Source organism: Phoenix dactylifera, chromosome 17 (assembly GCF_009389715.1).
Source record: "Phoenix dactylifera cultivar Barhee BC4 chromosome 17, palm_55x_up_171113_PBpolish2nd_filt_p, whole genome shotgun sequence".
Lineage (NCBI taxonomy): Eukaryota > Viridiplantae > Streptophyta > Magnoliopsida > Arecales > Arecaceae > Phoenix > Phoenix dactylifera.
Genome location: NC_052408.1, coordinates 11,517,177 through 11,538,131, shown reverse-complemented (window position 1 = coordinate 11,538,131; position 20,955 = coordinate 11,517,177). Strand labels below are relative to the sequence as shown.

The 20,955-nt window shown below is 39.2% G+C and overlaps 1 pseudogene; it reads left to right on the top strand.

Moving 5' to 3' along the window:
* The first annotated feature begins 442 nt into the window (after positions 1-442).
* LOC120104229 lies at positions 443-20,178 on the top strand (annotated as a pseudogene).
* Positions 20,179-20,955: the final 777 nt, after the last annotated feature.

Here is a 20,955-nt window from a genome sequence, read left to right as displayed (position 1 = left end):
GGGACACGCTTATGCCCCTTCTTAACTTTCCCCTCTTCTTTCTTCTTCGTCCTCTTCGTCTTCTTTCTTCTTCTCCTCTCTCCTCTCCTCTTCTCTGTTTGTAGGATTTATCGTTTGTTAGTAGCCCGCAAGCGAGGGATTTTTGTCCTCTACCAGGAGGCATTAACGACGACGGGAGGACCAGTTGGGAGGTTCTCGTTCCCTCGCTAGGCTCGCGGCTGTTAGATCTGTTGTTTTTCTGTCATCGATCACCGATCATCGAGAAATTTCATTCCACGCTGCTGCAGAGCGAGAAAGAGGTCAAGACGCCAGAGAGGGTGGAGATACGGATTCACTGGGGCTGCTTCTGCGAAGATGGAGGAGAGCGAGGGTCGAGTGCGGGTGGGCTTGCGGTCCGCTGGGTCACGGGGGCGGCCTGAGATGGCGGTGGGTCGCCAAGGCGTCGATCTCACAGTTTGCTTTCGGCCCTCCTTGTGAGTGGCACCCGCTCTTAGTTGGCTTGTAGCACCCAACCCCTTCCTGGGCTCTTTCTTACAGGTAATCCTCCAACCATCTGGTATTCCCAATCCTTTCGTCGTTTCGGTTCTTTATTCAAGAGGGGTTGATCTTCCGGTTCTTTTATCATTTAGGATATGACCTAAAGCAAGGGCTACGGGAAGATCTCTTTGAAACCCTAAGGCTTGTTATTTACCTGTTCATTTCTGGGCCGCGGGAAAAAGAACAAAAGCATGGGATTTTTGTCTTAGGAAAGAAATATAATATCGAAGCAGTATCTTCTCATCCTCAGAGTTCAATTCCCGTTTGTTCCTACTTGCCAATCAAGAGATTGGATTTTTGTTTTTCTTCACTTATTCTAATCATCTGTTTTCTGTTTAGGATCCAAGAGTTTCTCTGATTTTCTGATGGCAGGGACTTCGGAAACTGCAAAATTTCAGCTCCAGTCATTCAAACACGCACCGGGCCTTCCTGCCATTATATTTGTTTCTCTGATTTTGGAGGTACTGCATATGCTGGGATACCTGTTGCATCGAACCTGACAGAAATGGACTGCTGTGGCTGTGGTTGCTTCGGATTTTTGAGGAAGCTCCATCAATGTCTAATTTCATTCCGAGGCTCTGGGCACCCGGTTGTCCCTGGAGCTCCTGCTGCCAGATAACATGGAAGGTGCGGATGGCACCTTTTATAATGGAGACAATACAAATGCAAGTGACAGTGGTTCGTACCGGTCAGTTAAGTGTTCTGAAGAAATCCTCTTGTCAAGAGCACGAAATGGCTTGATATGCAGGGAAGTCCCAGTAAAGGAAACTAGGAAGGTTACACTCTCTGAGGGTAGAATAAGATTTTGATTATATTTCTCTTTCTAATGTTATAAGGTGTATTTTAATTGCACAATAACTCTTTGAACCTTTCTCTCATGATGTGCTAGTTTGAAGTCAATGCCTCATGAGGCTGTGAATTACATTGTGATTTGTATTAAATGATAATTTGGTGTTATCTGCACATTCTTCGCATCCAGTCCTTTCACTGCATGCATAGTAGGTGAAAGCTCCTGCTTACGGTTCACCATTGTCTGTAATTTTATAAAGCCTTGCAGGCAAAATTATTTGTTGTATTGTGCTTTTTGAATTGGATCATCTCTCTTTGCAATGTGATTCTAACGACTTCTGCATTTCTAGGGTTAACTACTTTAGCTCATATAACTATAACATCCAATGTAAAGAATCAAGGATATGGGACATGTTCTATTATTCTTTGCAACTGACACACAATACACACGCTCGCACATTTAAATCTTAATGAAATTTTAGGGAACAAACCATTGTTCAGTTTTATTAGTTACATTCCATGTCTAGTGATGATGCTAATTTTTTTATTGTGCTGCAGGATGAATATGGAAACAAAATGGTTAATGAATATGTTCGAGAGTGCAAGATTGGTTCTGGTAGTTATGGGAAAGTGGTAAGATTGGCACTATTTATGCTAGTTAGTTTAACTTTTCAAAAATAAATAAATTCTTGTTGCAAACTAACAGGTGCTTTACCGAAGCAATTAAAGATGGAAACAATATGCAATCAAGGTACTCAACTTGTTTCTCATTATTCCTTTTCTCCTTTTGTTGATAACAATAAATGGTATCTTTGTAGCCAATAGTGATGATGTTACAGCCATTACTAACTCAATTTGGTATTGACTGTATTTCTTCAATGCCAAGTTCTGGTATTTGCACTTAGGCCCTGTTTGGGGGAGCTTTTGGAGGGCCAGAAAGCACTTTCTGGCCTTTCCAAAAGTACTTTTAGATGAAAACTGTGTTTGGTAAATTTTTCAAAAAGCTGTTTCAGCTTTTGCGGGAAGCTGAAAACAGCTTTTGGGAGGAAGATCCAATTTGAAGCTTTGGGAGGAAGCTGTTTTCAGCTTTTTCGGAAAGCTGTATTTTTGACAAAAATGCCCATATTAAAATATAATAATTTACATAGCTTTGTCCCTTTATAAACCTAAAAATGTGCTTGAGCCAAGAACCCTAGCCGTCAGACTCCTTTCCGTAAGAAAATGTATTTTCTTTTCAATTTTTGTATGCATATCTTGAACTACATTTTATCAACTTAGCTAGAAAAATTGTTAGAGAGATAAATGATCATTCGAAGGATGAAAAATTAATTTACATTAATATTTTATACCTTTATTTTTGTATTATAAATATAATATTCATATTATATATATTCATAATACAATAATATGTTATGTTAAATAATTTAATATTATGTTATATTATGAAAATTAATTATACTAATAATTATAATATTTTATACCTTTATTATTGTATTATTACTATAAAGTATTATATTTATATTACATTACATTATAATACATTAATATGTTATTTTAAATAATTAATATTATGTTATATTATGAAAAATTAATTTATACTAGTAATTATAATATTTTATACATTATTATTGTATTATACTATAAATATTATATTATATTTACATTACATTATAATACATTAATATGTTATTTTAAATAATTTAATATTATGTTATATTATGAAAAATTAATTTATACTAATAATTATAATATTTTATACTTTTATTATTATATTATACTATAATATAATATATTATATTATATCATAATATATTAATATGTTATGTTAAATAATTTAATATTATGTTATATTACCAAATATTAATTTACTCTAATAATTATATTACTATTATGCTATATTAACATAATATTATTTTATATTACAATAATATTATACTATATCGTATATTTATGTATTAATCTATGTTATGTTTTATTATGTTCTGTTGTATAATACTATGCAATGTCCTTTATGGTAATTTTGTCATACAAAAGTACTTTCTCAGTTTGTTTACCAAACACAAAACAAAGTACCACAGCACTTTACGAATGTAGTTACCAAACAGCAAACAGCTTTTTATAACAGCTCTACTTCAGACAGCTCTACTTCCAACAGCTCTACTGCCAACAGCTCTCCCAAACAGGGCCTTAGGCATTGGAGTACTTTATGTATATGCAGGTGAGCATTCGGTTCAGGCCTCTAAGTAGATAAAATTCGGATCACGTTGGATCCTTCTAAGTCTGATCCATGAACCGAAACACCTGATTCAATTTATCATCTACAAAACATCAAAAACTAATCCCATCCTAATTTGTTTAGAATTGATCTTTTACCCAATTCCAAAGTCCAATTTAGTTGTGACTTGTGAGTTAGAAATTGCCTTAGTACTAGAGGAGGTTTGAAGGTAGTGCCAATGAAAGGTGGTTTAAGGGGTTACCAGCAGGGATAGATGGGAAAAGGGAAGGGTGAATGGGGTTAGAAAGGGATGGAGAGGGCAAAGGAAGAGAAGCGTGTTTGTGTGAATTATGTGCTATATGGTTCCGAGAGGAAGGTGCCTGGATGTTCAGGCCAAAATATTAATTATTAAATTTAATATTATAAGAAACATACAAAAATATAGAAGTACAGTTATCATGCAAAAATGAAAATAATATGAGTCAATGTGAAGTACAAACTTGGCAACATTCAATACTAATTCATAGGTCGATCTCATCCTCCATATTTAATGTTGATCCAAAATATTAAGGGGTCCGTGCAGCTGACTAAGTGGCAAGGTGGTCTTTTTTAAAGCATTGGACAGGAGTGAAATGTGTTACAGATAATGTTGTAGAATTATATAAATAGTTTTATATACTTTATAATGTTGCATATCATATAGGTTTGGGCAGATATTAAACTTGATAGACCCTAACCCAAGTATGGCCTGTTTGGTAATCAGGCAATTGAATTTGAGTCATTGCCATGTTTCCAGGTTGAGAATATTTGCTGTTTATAGATAATGAAGTCATAAATGTATTAAATATGCACTTGGACCTGATTCGTTGTCATGCCTATTTTGGTTGCATGTGCAGCCTTGGTACGTACACTTTGTTTTGTTTCTCAACACTATTTGCTGTAATATTAGCTAATCTAAACTCTTAAGTGGATCATGATATCGAGCTTACAATTTGTAGGGCATATTGTCTTCAGCAACCTTTGTAATTATCTCTACTGTTTAGGATTTACTCTGTAAATCCAATTTTAATTATGCTTTATACTTGTAGGTTTTCCACAAGTCACATTTGTTAAAGATGAGAGTGGCGCCATCAGAAACAGCCATGACTGATGTTCTTAGGGAGGTGAGTATGTCATTTTGTGCATATATTTATATTCATGGCTATGAATTATACTTTTTAGGGATTTTCTCTTGTTTTGTCTGGGTACTTATTTATGTGATGGGGACATCAGAGCCCTTCATCCAGATGATCCTGAGCCCCCGGATTGAGTCAGACCCTTTTATTTGCATATTTATTTTATTTTTATTTCTGGATTTATTTGCATTTTAGGGTTTATTTGTTGGTTTATTTTATTTCTGGGCTTATTTGCATTTTAGGGCTTATTTGTGGGTTTATTGGGCATTATATTTGTGTAAGGGGTTTTATTTTAATTGTTCTTATTGGGCCCTATTTATAGGGAACTTTTATGTTGATTAGGGTTAATGAAGAATTAAGAAATTTTTCTCCCCCACCTATTCTCTTCCTCTCTTCTTCTCTTCTCCCCTCTTCTCCTCCTCCTCTTTCTCTTCTCCCTCTTCTTCTGTTCTGATTTAAAATCCCACTGAAGTTTTCCTCCAGATTTGGTGCCGGCATCAACTTGGTATCAGAGCCGGTCGGCTTTGCCCCTGCTGCCAAAGCCACGACCTAGGTTATCTGCCAAAGCCTTGAGGTCTAGCTTCTCTCTCTCGGCTACTTCTTCCGAACCGAGAGCCAAAAAAAAAAAAAGAGAGAAAAAGAAATCCTTTCTTCCCTCTCTCGGTTCTCACACAAGGAACAGGGGAAGGATCCCGTCGCCAGGGTCCACCCCACCCGTCGTCACACCCCGCGCCCACCGCCGCCACCAGTCGCCGCCAGCAGCGCCGAGCCACCGTCGGACGTTCTCGCCGCCGCTGCTGCCCAGTGAAGGCCCGAGCCCGCCGTCGGAGGAGCCATTTCCCCACGGAAACGTCGCCGCTCGGGTTCCCGTGCCTGTTGACGCCGCCCGTGGCTGCCGTGGTCAGCCGCCTCTTGCCGCCGCAAGCTCCGCCGCCGCAGCCGCGACCTCCACCCCGTCCCGCCAGCCGCCAAGCCTGCGGCCACCACTCCCACGCTTCACCGCCGCTGCATCGCGCCACAAAAAGGCGCCACCGGCCGGATCCCGTGATCGCCACCGCCCGTCGCCGTAGATCCTAGAGCCCCGGCCACCGCCATCGCCGTGAAGATTGGAGCCCTCTCCCGAAACCATCGGGAAGTTGAAGAAAGGATTAACGGGTAAGTCACAAAACCCGTTAACCCGAATTCGGTAACCCGGGTCCCCAAAAAACAGCTCCGCACGTGACCGCACGTGCCTGCAAAAAAAAAAAAAAAAAAAATAGAAAAGGAAAAAGAAAAAAAAAAAAAAAAAGAAAAAAAGAAAAAAAAGGCGGATCACGTGACCTGCACGTGTTCCCCCCCCCAAAAAAAAAACCCTACCTCTGTTCGTCTTCTCCGGCCGCACGCCGCGCCGCCGCCCTTGAACGCCGCTCCACCCGTGCCGCCACCGAGCTCCGCGCGCGCCGCCCACCCTTCGCCGCTTCCGCTCCACCGGCCGAAGCCACCATCCCTTCTTTCTTCGGTGTCCGCCTCCACCGCGCCGCCCAACCCCCCTCCGTCGTCCGAGCCCGCGCCGCTCCGCCACGCCGGCGCCCATTGTCGCCGAGCCGCCTCCTGCGCCGACCGCGGTCCGCACGACGTTGCCCAACCACGACGCCACCGATCGAGGCGCCTTCTTTCCGTGGCCGCGCCGCCGAGCCCAAGCCACCTCCCGCCGCCGCGAAGCTCGCACGCCGCGCCACCACCGCCTCTGCCGCGCCTTCACCGCCTCCGCCGTTGCGCCCGTGCCCTCTTCCTTCCGCCGCGCTCCACCAACTACATCTTCTCCTTCCGCCGCCGCGCTCCAACCCATCCCCACCCTCACTTAATTTGAGGGCCCAACAGGCCCTTTCTTACACAGGCCCCATCACCCTCCCCTCAACAGGGCCATACCACCCCACCCTCCTTTCTTTATTACACGGGCCCAACTGCAGCTACAGGCCCGCAGATCTTTCAGGCTCACACTGTACAACTACTACAAAACCCACAGCAGCATCCTCTTAGTGTCCATTTCAACTCAACAGCTCGGATTCAGCAATCAGCCCCACTGAGTGTCGGCACTGTGTCATCGTCTCCACTGCTTGGGAAGCCACGAGCAAACGATTTTGGTCGACTACTTCACGACAGGTGATAGGTTTCTACTTTTCTTGGGCTTGTTCATTTAATTATGTTCTAGTTCTCTTGCATGATAGCCACATTTTGAAAACTTACTTTTGCTGTCAAAATTCAGAACATAGAACCCCTACTTTCAAACTCATTCTATTTGCCCTTTTAAAATCTAAATATTAAATTAGCACACCCTAACAACTGGATGTTTCTTAACATTTTTCAATCAGATTGATTTAAGATCAGAACAACTGTACTACTTCATTGCAATCTAACTTCTTAAATTGAATAATCTTAATCCTTAATTCTGAATAACCAAAGTAAAAATCAGCAACATTTAAATTTTAAGTTATTATTGTGAAGACTTGCTGATTTCTGGAATCATAATAGATTGCATTAGTAGGTTGTCCTGCATCAAATTTGGTCATACATTATAGTTATTAGGGTTTCATTAGTGACACTGCATTTCACATCATCACCCAGTATCATCGTTGCATGCCAACCTGTAGTGATATGGAGTACTATCTCAGCCAACCTAAAACCCCTGTAGCTACCATGAATTCCGACATTTTGAGGTCTATCAAGGAACAGATCGTTGCCATGCGGGCTGGATACAAGGAATTCAAACAAGAGATCCGTGAGCTCGTGCAAAATTCTAGGACCCTAAATCGCCAACCCCTGTTACAGCCCAACCTAAAATCGGTTTGGTCGCACCACCTGTAGTCCTTCCCACTCTCCTAGGCACCAAACCCAATACTCTAGGTGTCAACAATTCGGCCACATAGCCCCAATGTTCCACTAAGACCTACCCGATTACTGAACCAGAAGTTAGGAACCAAAGGCCGATATGTCGAAGAAGTCTATGAACCAAATATAGAAGACTATGAAGAAGACTTTGAAGACGAACCTACAGAATTAGACTTTGTCCAAAATGATTCCAAAGGGAGACTATTGATCTAAGTACAACCAAGCCACTTCACATCACTACTGTGGAAGAGGTAGTGACAGATATTGAGAGCCAGTCACCTGAATTGGCACTTGTAGCTAAAGATACCATGCGGAGTCCAATCTTAAACATTCCCCTATAGTAGTTTCCCTTCTAGAGGAGCTTAATGATGTAGTCCCTGATGATCTTCCGGATGCACTTTCTCCGATGCGTGATATCCAACACGCAATTGATCTAGTTCCCGGGAGTATTTCTGCCCAACCTTCCACATCATAGGCTCAACCCAAATGCATATGCTAGGACTTGGGATTTAATATTATCGACAGTTGAGTTTGCATATAATAGTTCGGTTCATAAGTCCATAGGCATAAATCCATTCGAAGTGGTGCATGATTACAAACCTAGGCCCATAGACTTGTTTTTCATGTCTCATCAGTATAGAGTCTTTGAGTCTGCACAATCAATTGCTTCACATCCACATTCATTGCATCAAGAAATCAGCAATTGTAGTCATTTTAATAACTTAAATATAAATTCCTTGCTGATTTACACAGACGTTATAAAGAGTTAAGTGAAAAAGGTTACGTCATGATAAGAATTAGGCTTGAACGATTTTCTTCAGATACGTTTAAGAAATTGCAAACTTGTAGTGCAGAACCGTTCAAAATCTTAAAGACAATCAGTTCGATGCATATGTTGTGGATCTTCCTGATGACTATGGGATTAGTGCGACATTTAATATTGAAGATTTGATCCATACAAAAAGATAATATTCATGCTTTCTGACCCTTTATTGATATACCTACCCATGTTGGACCTTGACCTATTACCTGCTGTTGAGCCACCACTTTCCAAAGTTCATGCACGCAGAGAACAAATGAACATATATTGGAAGAGCAGGTTATTTCAACCAGGAACGGTGGTTACCAACGTTACCTTGTTCGGTGGAAAGGTCGACCAAAGTCTGATGTGACGTGGATTTCCAGAGCACAGTTGCAGCGCCTCGACCCGATCTTCTGGAGCAGTACGACAGCCGGCCAGACCTGTACTCGACGGGGTCGAGTTTTTCTCACCCGGGAGGAGTTGATGGGGACTCAGAGCCCTTCATTCAGATGATCCTGAGCCCCCGGATTGAGTCAGACCCTTTTATTTGCATATTTATTTTTATTTCTGGTTTATTTGCATTTTAGGGTTTATTTGTGGTTTATTTTATTTCTGGGCTTATTTACATTTTAGGGCTTATTTGTGGGTTTATTGGGCATTATATTTGTGTAAGGGGTTTTATTTTAATTGTTCTTATTGGGCCCTATTTATAGGGAACTTTTATGTTGATTAGGGTTAATGAAGAATTAAGAAATTTTCTCCCACCTATTCTCTTCCTCTCTTCTTCTCTTCTCCCTCTTCTCCTCCTCCTCTTTCTCTTCTCCCTCTTCTTCTGTTCTGATTTAAAATCCACTGAAGTTTTCCTCCAGATTTGGTGCGGCATCATTATGTCTCAGGTAGATATAGGTTAATCAATCTTCTTGCTTTATTAAGACTATCCGAAAGTCTAGAGGAACCTTGGGCAGTTGCTCCATGATTGTACAAGTGGAAGTTGCATAACCAAAATGGCGTTCTACTTGAATTTGGGCTTCTAGGTTTCATGAAAACCACTTTTGCCTAAAGTTGCCTCAGCCAAGAATGGGGCACCATTCTGAAGGGTTATAATTGATGTTATACTAGAGTTTTATGTAGACCACTCTAAATTCAAGGTTCTTTGGGACTTCAAGAGCTGCCTTTTCATACTTTTCTTTTTTCCCCATATAAATGAGATGCGGCAAGAGTTAAGAATGAAATTCTTTTTTCCACTCCCTTAGGAGAGAAATAAGATGATGGCCCAATAGAAAATATTAGAGTGGAGATGATGGAAAGGATTACAAAGTGAAGAATAAGAAAGTAGATGAGGAAGAAAAGAAGGAAGATGGAAAATAAAGTAAAGAAATCTGGTCAACCATGTAATTTGATTCTCATCTTTCCCTTCCCTCCAATAGATGATTTTTCATGAACCTATGACCCATGAACTGCATAGGATTAAACTTCTATGACTAATAGAATACACATGATTACACACAATGCATTATAGATTTTGGACTACTCTTTGTGACTCTTTTTTGAATCCTTGTGTTTAATTAAAAAATGGCGGTGACTGTTCAACATCATAATTACTAATGCAGAAGCATTCCTTGCTCAGACTTGTGAGTCAATTTACTGTATTTTTCTCTTATCATATGTAGTCTTTAGTTTTTTTTCCTTTTTAATGCATGTAGGAGGTTTCTAAATTTTTGTAATTTACAAGCAACAAAGCATTGCAGTTTATCAATGTCCAACAGTAATAACTTCCTGTTTGCAGGTATCCATCATGAAAATGCTGGATCATCCCAATATAGTTAATCTCATGGAGGTGATTGACGACCCAAACACAGATCACTTCTACATGGGTTATCTATTAACACTTCCTCTAGTATAGTTTTTTGTCATATTGTTTGTGAGGACCTTTTTCTGCTTATTTTACCTTTCACTTTACTTTAACAGTGTTCTTTGTTGGAAACTATGAATTAAATGTATGCAGTTTTACATTCTTTCCCTCTCTTTTGCAGTTCTAGAATAGTGGAAGGGAAGTGGGTATGTGAAGGGTCTGGTCCAGCTAGTGGTTTAGAGAAAGTACTTCTAGAAGATACTTGCGGGACATAGTTGCAGGTCTTATGTATCTCCATGCTCATGTAAGATGAAAAATTGTTCTTTTGGACATTCACAATCTTTTGCTTGTTGGTCTAAATCAGGGATGAACTTTATGGTTATTGGTTCTGATCATGCTGTGACAATTTGACATACATGTTCATGGCAACCATGATATCTTGATGCAATATTATCAATGTGCAGTATATGCAATACTTGTATGTTAATTTATATTGAATCTTAATTTATATTGAACCCAAAGTCATGTTTAAAAGAAATTTTCTAACATATTTTGTGCTAGTTCTTTGGCATGCTGCAAATAGCTTATTCTTAGTATCTTATTTTTTTATTTTTTACTTTTATTCTTGAATAAGGGTCAGTCACAACATCAGATCTTCTTATTGGTCATTGCTTATAGTCCAAGACATGTTCGAATGATTAAAAATTCTTAATAAAATTTTTGGAAACTAATGGTATTTAGAATTTATAGATATAATTTTCATGATTTCTAGAGGGTGGGCTTTGGTGAAGTACGTATGGTTGGCTCCATTGTGAACTGAGTATCATAGGTTTAAAACACGGAAACAACTTTTTTTGCATGTAGGGGTAAAGATACATATATCTGACACTCCGTAGACCCTACAGTTTGGGAACCCCGTGCACTGGGATGCTTTTTTTTATTTTCTATGATTTCTCACATGTTCTTTCATTAAGTAGTTGATGATCTAGATTGTAGTATTCGTTCAGTCATGGAGTTAATCTTCTAGCATGAAAATCTGACTTCTAAATTTGCCATATTTGAATTAAACCCTTGGAGATTTTGTTTTATAGTACAGTTGGTCCCAAAATTCGTAGTCAATAACCTCAACCAGCTTGTCCCTATTGGCATGAGGTTGGATTTATAAAATCTATGTGAATCCAACAAAGTTTGATAAAAGGTTTACTGTACCGGTCAGTACCGTATCTGTATGCTATACAGTATCGTACCTGTATGCTATATAGTACCGTACCTGTATGCTGTACCGCACCGACATTGGTACGACAAACTTGATCGTATCGTGCTGCGTACCAATATTGTAATATGTTGGAATCGATATGGGATCCAGTACCAAGATGGCGAACCTTATTGATAACATTGTGAGTTCTGATTTGATTTTGATCTTTTTGTTAATGCAGCTGAAGGTACGTGCTTTTGAGATTCAGAAGGGTTGATTGGTGGGTTCTTTATTGGTCATATAGAATTTGTGCAAGGAGTCACTTTGAGGCTTTTGTAGACTAAATGTGGAAAAAAGTTATAATGAGGGAAATGATACTGACTTTTTGTATGGTGTAGTCCACCTGGACTAGTCTAGTATGGTCTGAACCAACCACCCTAGCCCAATGTGGGCGGCATGTGGTGGACCGGCCTAATATGGTATGAACCAACCAACCTAGCTCAATTATGGGCCAGCATGTGCTTTGCACGTGCTGCGGTGGCTAGCAAACTCCCATGGGAAGTCTTCTTCTATGAGACTCCACTTGGAGATGGAGTCCTAGGATGTTGGATTTGGGCGGAACCTTAGCATGTCATCCCATCAAAGGAGCCCTCTCGCCTTCTAGCACCCTAACTGCTGAAGATCGCCGCCCCTTTCTCTTCCTCCCAAGCATTGGTTCCGCCACCTTCACTATGCCGACGACAAATCCTCGCTAGAGATGAGTGTGAAGGCCTAAATCCCTCCTCTATTGTTCTTCCCTTAACCCTCCTCTTGGTTGTTGCAGCTGATTACTGGCCAAATTCCGTAAGCAAGGGTCATTGTACTAGCATGACAACAGGTTGGGTATGGGATCAGGTTGGCTAATATCCGTACCGCCCGCGCAATTAAAAACCTTGTACCCATACTACCCGTACCCATCTTGGATTGGGTAAAATAGATAGGGTAGTTGTAGTCAACTAGACAAGACGGATCCGGTCGGGCCAAATAATTATAGCTAATATCTATAATTTTGAGATTACAATCGCTATATAAATGGAGAAGCTTATGACTTATTCTCTTATGACCCCAATTTTTGGTTTAGATAGAAAGAGTCCTAGTGTACATCAATAACTACAATATATTCTAATAAGAAATAGTTCATATATAAGGCAAACTAATTGAGGGCTTAGAAACCAAAAAAAATAGTAGATTTCTTATGGAATATATATGTTTCTAAAGTTTCAACAATAATATATTTCTAAGTAAAAGGGGGATGGACGATCACGACGAACAGAGTTGTGACATCTATCATCCGTCAAGTGAAGAGGAGGGGTGGATTAAGGTTTATATTATATCAAGTCGGGTTCGGGATGGGGGCATACCATTACCCGTACCCAACCCGAACCTGTTTCTAGTATTATATCTAAAACCCATTCCGCCCCCGAGTTTAAACGGCTCGGGTAAAACCCATCCCATTTAGGTCGGGTTCAGGTACCTGATGGATCGGCTAAAATTGCCCATCCCTACACCATATCGTATTGAACTGTCCTGATTCAAGGCATTCTAAGCCGTACTGGGGGCGGACCGGCGTGGATCTATCCCTCAGTTCATGAAACCAGCAAGTGAAGGGGAGAAGGTGAAGGAAAGAGAGGAAAAGGATAGGGAGAGAGGAAAAGGGAGGGGAGGGAGATGCTAAGAGAGGAGAGGGGGCTCAGAAGCCCTCCTCTTCTCCGCTTGTTCGTGAGGACCCGCTGGGTGGAGCCCCTGTTCGAACAAAATAAGATCTTCGCCCCAAATTTTTTAATTTTTTTTTTTGTTCTTTAAGTGTCATTTTTTATTTTTTCCCTGTTCCTTAAGTGAAGTCGGCACACTCTATCCAATTTCACTTAAAGAACATAAAAATTAAAAAACTTTGAGGCCGTGCCCCTATCTTGTTCACAAGGGTTTACTCAGCAACCCTTGTGGACAGTGGAGGAGAGGAGGGCTTTCGAGCCCCCTCTCTCTGTCTTCTGGCATCTCTCTCTCCCCTTCCCTTTCCCTCTCTCCCCCTCCCTTCCCTATTCTCTTTTGGCCGAGCCCTAATGAAACAAGGGCTCAACCTAACTGCCTCTTGCGGACAGTGAAGGAAGAGGAGGGCTTTCCAAACTCCCTCCTCTCTCCCTCTCCCGGCAATCTCCCTCTCCCTCCCACTTTTCCTCTCTCTCTGCTCCCCCTCCCCTCCCTTTTTGGTTTTCCTTTGTCGATACATGCCAAAGCCAACACGACAAGGTATCATACTGTACCATACAGGCGGTCTAATAGATCGCCGGAAAATCAAGTTGGGAATTGCTTTCCTGTTTTCTGTCATGTTTCCCTTTGTTTCTCTCCCTTGTTTCGCATCCTCCGCCGCAATTCGAAGCCAAGATCATCGTTGGAGCTCTAACTGAGTTCGTGGCAACTTTTCGTGACTGCACAAGAGGTCTCAGTTGCCGGCAAGCGAGCAGGCGAGCATGTTGGCTTTTGCTTTCTTTCATTCCACACTAGCCACACTATCATAGCCATTGCCGAAGGCTGAGCCTTTGGTAGGTGCTTTTTTGTCAATGACACTAGCCTTCCCCCACCACAGATCGAGTAGAAGGCTTCCCTTTTTCACCACGATTCAAGCTTCCAAAGGCCCTTCCTTTATTTCTTATTTTCTCTCTCCTCTCTTTCTCTCTCTTTTGTTCCTCTCTCTCTCTCTCCAAGACTCAGTGGACCCTTAGCAGGAGGATCCTAGGTGCTTTCTTTGTGGACCCTAGGTTGATCTATTATTTTTACCCTAATTGGACACTCATTTCTTAATCTGATGAATTGGATCATTAGTTTGGACTGATTCGAGCCATTTAGCACCGCCACCAGGCCGACCTCGTTCTTCTTCCTATGCAAATCTCCTTGTATGGTCAGGTTTGATTTTGTGTAGTCATTTGGACAAGAAGCCAGCAAAGAAATTTTACACTCTAGTTCTTGATCAGGTAAGCCTATAATTTCTTATTTATTGATGTCGTCTTGAATTAAGTAGGATAGGAAAATTAGGGTTAAGAGTAATTTGGATATTAGAGCTGAAATTAGGAATTTAGGCAATTATTTATTTTTTTTCTTGTGCTAAAGGTTGATGTGAATGAGTTAGACTTAACATTGATTTAACACTATACTTGAGTTTGTTGCTGATAGAGCTAAGTAACCTAACACTTCATAGTCCTTTTTGTTCACAATTTTGTTAGAAGAAATGATCTTAGAAAATTATAATTAGTTTATTAAATTTGTTTTATTGATCTTTGCTTTCTATTTGATAAAATAGGTCAAGCATGTTATTATTTCTATCCTAATTGTGTTATTTTTAGAGATGAAATAAGGAATATAGTATGTATTTGATATTCTTGCAAATAATTTATTTATTTTAACACATGACCTATCTTGAATAATGGATTTGGAATTTTAATGGGGTAATTTATGAAGTTGCTTATATATGTATATGTATCTATATGTATATATGTATGTATATATTCATATATATATATATATGTATGTATATATATGTATGTATATATATGTATATATATATATATGTATTTATGTATGTATGTATATATATATATTATGTATGTATGTATGTATGTATGTATTATATTTATGTATTTATATATGTATTTATACATGTATATATATGTGTATGTATACTTGTATGTAACTATTCATTTGGCATGCTTAGACCCTACATTGAAGTGTTATGTTACTTATTGAATTGGTTTAGCTCATTATCCTTTATTTTCAATTTCTAGATTCTGAATCATGAGTCGCACGAGGGCTTGGGGGAGTGCACCCTAGATTTGCTTTGGAGTTTCTAGTAGATCTAGCTATCTTTGATTATTCGTGTTGTTTGGACTTCTTATTAGTTTAGTTTAGTTTTGGGCACTGAAAGTGCATCCTAGTTTCTTCGGTGTTTAGCATGCTGAATTTTTTTTTTTTTGAAAAAACATGGCTGAACCTGATTCGGGTTGCCTACGTACCCCTTCATAAGGAGGATCAAGCCATACGTAGTTCTTTTTAAGTTTTAAAAAATGCAGCGGAAAATCGAATCAAATAATTTAATTCATGTATGCTTACAAGATCAAATCTAGAAATCAGCACCTTAAGAACACATAGGATTATGCCGGAATTGTTTCAACAATTATGCTAAAACTTTCATGCATGATTAACTATCAGATCTGAAACTTAAAAACTCTATTCCAATTAATCTCCGAATATCCATCGAATGGATTCTGGAGATACCTCCGTGAGGAGCCCCAAAAGAGGGTAAAACCTCGGAGAATCGGATCTAAATCTTGACACCATAATAAATAATTAATGCTAGATTAATACCTTTTATGATGGATGAAAGTTGTGGATCTGATCCTTGACTTCGCAGCCACGCACATGAATGGCCTCTACGAGAAGTACACGGCGAAGTTCCTGAAGAGATCCAATCCTGGCGGAAGTGTGGTTTAAATGCTAATAATATGTTGGAGCCTTATGACTCTTGTTACTTTGAAATATTTGTTTGATGAGAATGATTGATTGGATTTTCATTATATTAATTAGAGGATTGAGGAAATCTTGCTACTGTCGTGAAATTGTTATGATTTGATTTAGTCGGTTAATCAAGTAGCTTTGCATGCTTATATGGTCCACCTTGCAAGTATGCGGCATGTATTACACTTTTGGTTAGGGGCATGACACTTTTAAGGTTGAATTGTAAGTCAGAGAGCCAAATTGAAACACAATCCTCAAATCATTTATAAAGTCAAATAGAAAAAGTAATTTTTTTTTTAAAGTCACTCTAATAGGTCAAAGCTCTTTATCTAATTGAAATTCTCTTTTGAAAGCGCATGTAAGAGTTTGAGGCTATAGATAGACTAGTGGAGACATCTGATTTTTGATGTCTGGGAAGAACTTGGGAGTGTAACTTGCACTCTAGTTCTGTTTTCAATTTTGATTCGAACTGTATTGGAAGGTTCCTGATGAAGAAGTCTATACTTGAATATTTTCTTATGATATTTATTAGCAATAACTTGCGAATTTATTTTTTTGTGAAACTTATTCATCTTAGTGAATAGCTAATAATGCTTTTGAAAGAAGTAATTTGACTCCTCCTTGATGCATTTACTGTTTAATTCTGTTTTTGTGTTTATTAATATTGTCATATCTTTGTCGTCTAACATGCAGAATATTGTCCATGGGGATATTAAACCTGATAACCTCTTGGTGACAAGCAATGGCAAAGTGAAAATAGGAGATTTCAGTGTTAGCCAGGTTTTTGAGGTAATATTGGTGTGTCATTATTTAGTACCGAATATTAATGCGATACAATAGAATGAAGTGGCGGTAGCCAAAAAAAGGAAAAAGAGGGGAAAAGAAGAAAAAAGAAAAACATAATGGGATGGAAGATAAAATGTTTCTATCTCTTCCATATGTTGTTTGATATTTCATGTGCACTTTTAGTAATTGTTCTTTCATAAGTGGTGGACAGCGTGTAAGAGAATATGGTAGCTGTCTAATTTGGGGCGAGCCTGATGTTTTGCTTAAACAAGCTTTATCACCAAAAATCACAACATATTATCACCAGAAGATGCATATTATCCTGCATTTGTTATATGATTTCTTGGCCTCTCTCTTTTTTGTGCCTTTTTTTTTGTTTTGGAGTGGGTACTCCCTGCTATACTACCTTGTTATATCATGCTTTGTATGTCCTGCAAAAGAATAATGCTGTCCCCATTTACGCACTTAAATTTGCTCAAACGCTTATTCCATATTGAAATGCTGGCTGCTATACTGTGAGGAAGCTGTCTAGATGCGCAGATGGTTTCCCTGAATGTGGTCCTTGCCTAGGCACTAGCCACCTAAAAGCAATACATGCGATTGGGCATCCAGATATCAGTCAGGGTTCTGATGTCCAAACAGCTTTGTAATATTGTTTTTATGTAAGTACTGTTTCTAATTTTCTATAGTAAAATATGTAATTATATTGAAATCCATCATAGCTGCAGTGTTGGTTCATTTGTCATATGTCAGTTCCATTTCCAGAGCCTCCATGCTCTGGAACTAGGGGCCCATCACCCGAGTCTCATGTTAATCCCTATTTATGAAATCTGACGACCTTTTCCTATCTCACATAGCTGTCTATTGCAATTTTGTGTCCCCAACAATGCATCTTTTTTTCTTTTGGAGTCTATCAACCATGCATCTCGTTGTTGCTTCACTTTTTTTTAGGTAGATCTATAGCCAATCAATTCTAAGACTGCAAGTTCTTCAACCCTTCCATCTCTCTCCATCCCCACCCCCCCAATCTGCCCCTCTGTTATTTATGATGTATCTTAGCTGCTTTTTACATCATTGTAGGGGATAAACAATGAATAACATTATATGACTACTTTCTTTTGAAATACATGGGAATGAAACCATAAGTTTCGAAATTATATCTCAGACTAAAAAAGCTACACTTCCTCCATTTAATTTTAAATAATTCTCCTCTCCTCCTAGGAATTATGGGGTGTGAATCTGAATGGGGATAGGAGCTCTGCAACAACATTGGGATGAGAGAGAGTGTGTACAAACTGAATTGCTTTGTTCTAGCTCTTCTTTAAGCTTCTGCAATCACATTCTTCTGTTGATCGTCCTAGCGAATTTAGATAGGACTCATCCTATTCTTGCAAGGGATGGATGTTCTCTGGTTTTGTTTGTACTTTCCTTCTAAGAGGGGCTTGGCTTGGAAGAAGAAAATGAAATACGAACAACCGCGCTGGTCGTAATAGATCGACTTGAATGCTGGAGCAAGAAGACACATTCAAGTTCCATTTCAAGGAAGGATGACGTACCATGATAATACTGAATCCTTGAGCTTGTTGAGGCGAGCCTGTTTCTGTTTTTGATCTTATTTAAGTTCCCATGCTGTACCATACGGAGGATGGTCCAATGAAGTTTAGTACATGGATCATGACACTTTGGCAGTGTAGTTGGGTCATCATATCAATGACTGGGTATGACCAATTTTGTGTGAGAACTTACCTTACAAGGTCCCAATGCAGGTCCAGTTTGGACTGGTCCAAGGCATCGATATATGGAGAAAAGTTTTAGGTCTTGAGCCTATGCACTTAATCCTTTTAATCATAGTATCAATAAACTTTGTATGAAAATAGATTTGGAAGGATGTTCCAGAATCTTTTCGATTGCTCGTTTATATTGTATTTGCGCCTTTGCGGTGATGTCAATAACTTTGGAGTATGAAAAACTAGCTATTTCTCGCATGGTTTTTCTCTATTCTATTTCTCGGTTGTCAACTTACTTTCTGGTTCGCAAGTCTTATCGTGATTTTGTTTTCACAAATTCGTCTTTGCCAGTATGGCAACCTTTGAGCTCTTATTTGTATTTGCTTCATGGTGCTCCATCATACCCCATTTGGGTGGCCATTTTATGTGATTTTTTGCAATTTGGGTGGAGCACTCTTTTAAAATGTGGTTGCATGTCATATTCTTTTTGGACTTGTGTATTAGGAGCTCAAATCAACTGTTATATTGCTAGTGCTTTTCCAATCAGCTGATCTTAGTTGAGCTGGAGGACTTAAATTCATTTTTAAATTGCAGGATGATAATGATGTGCTCCGGAGATCTCCAGGCACTCCCGTTTTCACTGCACCAGAATGCTGCTTAGGTAAGATATTTTGTAGTTTTGCCATTGAAACACAATAGCATTCTAATGACCATGGTTACTCACTGGTGACTAAATGATAGCATGCTGCCTGCCATATGCCTTCTATACAGGTTTAACCTACCATGGTAAAGCTGCTGACACATGGGCTGTGGGTGTTACTTTATATTGTATGGTTTTGGGTCAGTATCCATTTCTTGGGATACGCTGCAGGACACTTATGACAAGGTGTGTACTTGTGGAAACTTTTCTCTTATGCTGATTATCTAACAATCATTTAGCCTTAATGTAACTGTCTCTTGTCCTCTAGATTGTTAATAACCCATTATTCATGCCTGATGGCATCAATCCGGAATTGAAGAACTTGTTGGAAGGGCTTCTTTGTAAAGGTTAGCGAATGTTACAACACAAATTTTCTGTTTCTAGATGTGTATGCTCTAGATAGTCCCCGCAATTGATTCTTCTATACATTCTTGTTTTCTTGCTTTACAGATCCCAAACGTCGGATCACCTTGCATGCTGTAGCAGAGCATCCTTGGGTCATTGGAGAAGAGGGGCCAATCCCTGAATACTTGTGCCGATGCAGGCAAAAATCTTCTGCATGAAAGAACTTTCACAAAGCAGTGAGGAACGTTAATTTGTATTTATTTTGGAAATGGCTCTCCACGGCGGTGGAGAAGCTAGTGGATTCACCTAGGTGAATTAAAACATTACAAGATACGTAAATGAGAGCTTTTAGAGGTAGACAGAGCTAGAGTGATTTGGGAGGGATATTAGTGTGACACCTGTATGAATATCATGGTTTTCTTTTTTTTTTCTTAACTTCTTTTTGTATTATATCTTAATTTACTGGCTGAGTGAGAGGAGAGCTATTTAAAAATTGCATGTTTCTTAGCTTCAATTGGTAGACAAAGTGTGAGGTTGCGAAAGAAAAGGAGAGTTTATTAAATTGAAATGATCGTGTAATGAAGTCATGCATCACCTGAAACTTATCATGGAATTTCAATGCAGTATGATCTTGCTTTGTTATATTAGGTGGCATTTTGTAGGAGCATAAGAAAAGGGAAACAAAGCTGTGCCTCCTACCAGGTGTCTATGCTAGATTTTTGGGACACTTAATTTTTTTAAAAAATAAGTTAAAAATTGGAGTAAACTCTAATTTTTCTGAAATGACAAAACTCTATTATAATGTATTTTATAGGGTGATATTGTTATTTTTGAATATAATATTAATATTAAAGTAGAAACTATTTATACTCTTCCTTTTTATGAAAGAGTAGCATTCTACTTATCTTTATTGCCCTCTCGAAAAAAAAAAACTTCTGCTAACATAGTGTGTAGAAAACTTCACATAGCGGCCAATAAGTCATCTTAATGGATGTTTCGAAAGTTGTAGTTAAAGGTGGTAGCAAATTGATTGAAGAATGTGGTGGTAGCCAAAAATGCCTTTATGCTATGGATACGCTTTATACTCAGCTGCATGTGCGGAAGAAATCATGTTTTGTACTGGAAGGCAACGCAAAAAAGGGGTGCTACTAAAGCTTGATTTTGGGAAGGTCTGTGACTTTCTAGTTTGGGTTTTCCTGATTGAGGTTCTTCGAGCAAGGACTTTCAGTGACCGTTTCTACTAACAAATGCATAGCTGAGGCATAGTTGGAGTTCCATTTTGCATTAGCAGCTGACGTTCTGCGTATATTGTTGGGGTTGAAGGAACCAAGGCTTATCAAGGTCTTGGCCTAGGATTACTGCAGGGGGGTATATGTATCTGCAGTATGCGAATGATGCGCAACTTGTTTTCCTCTTCAA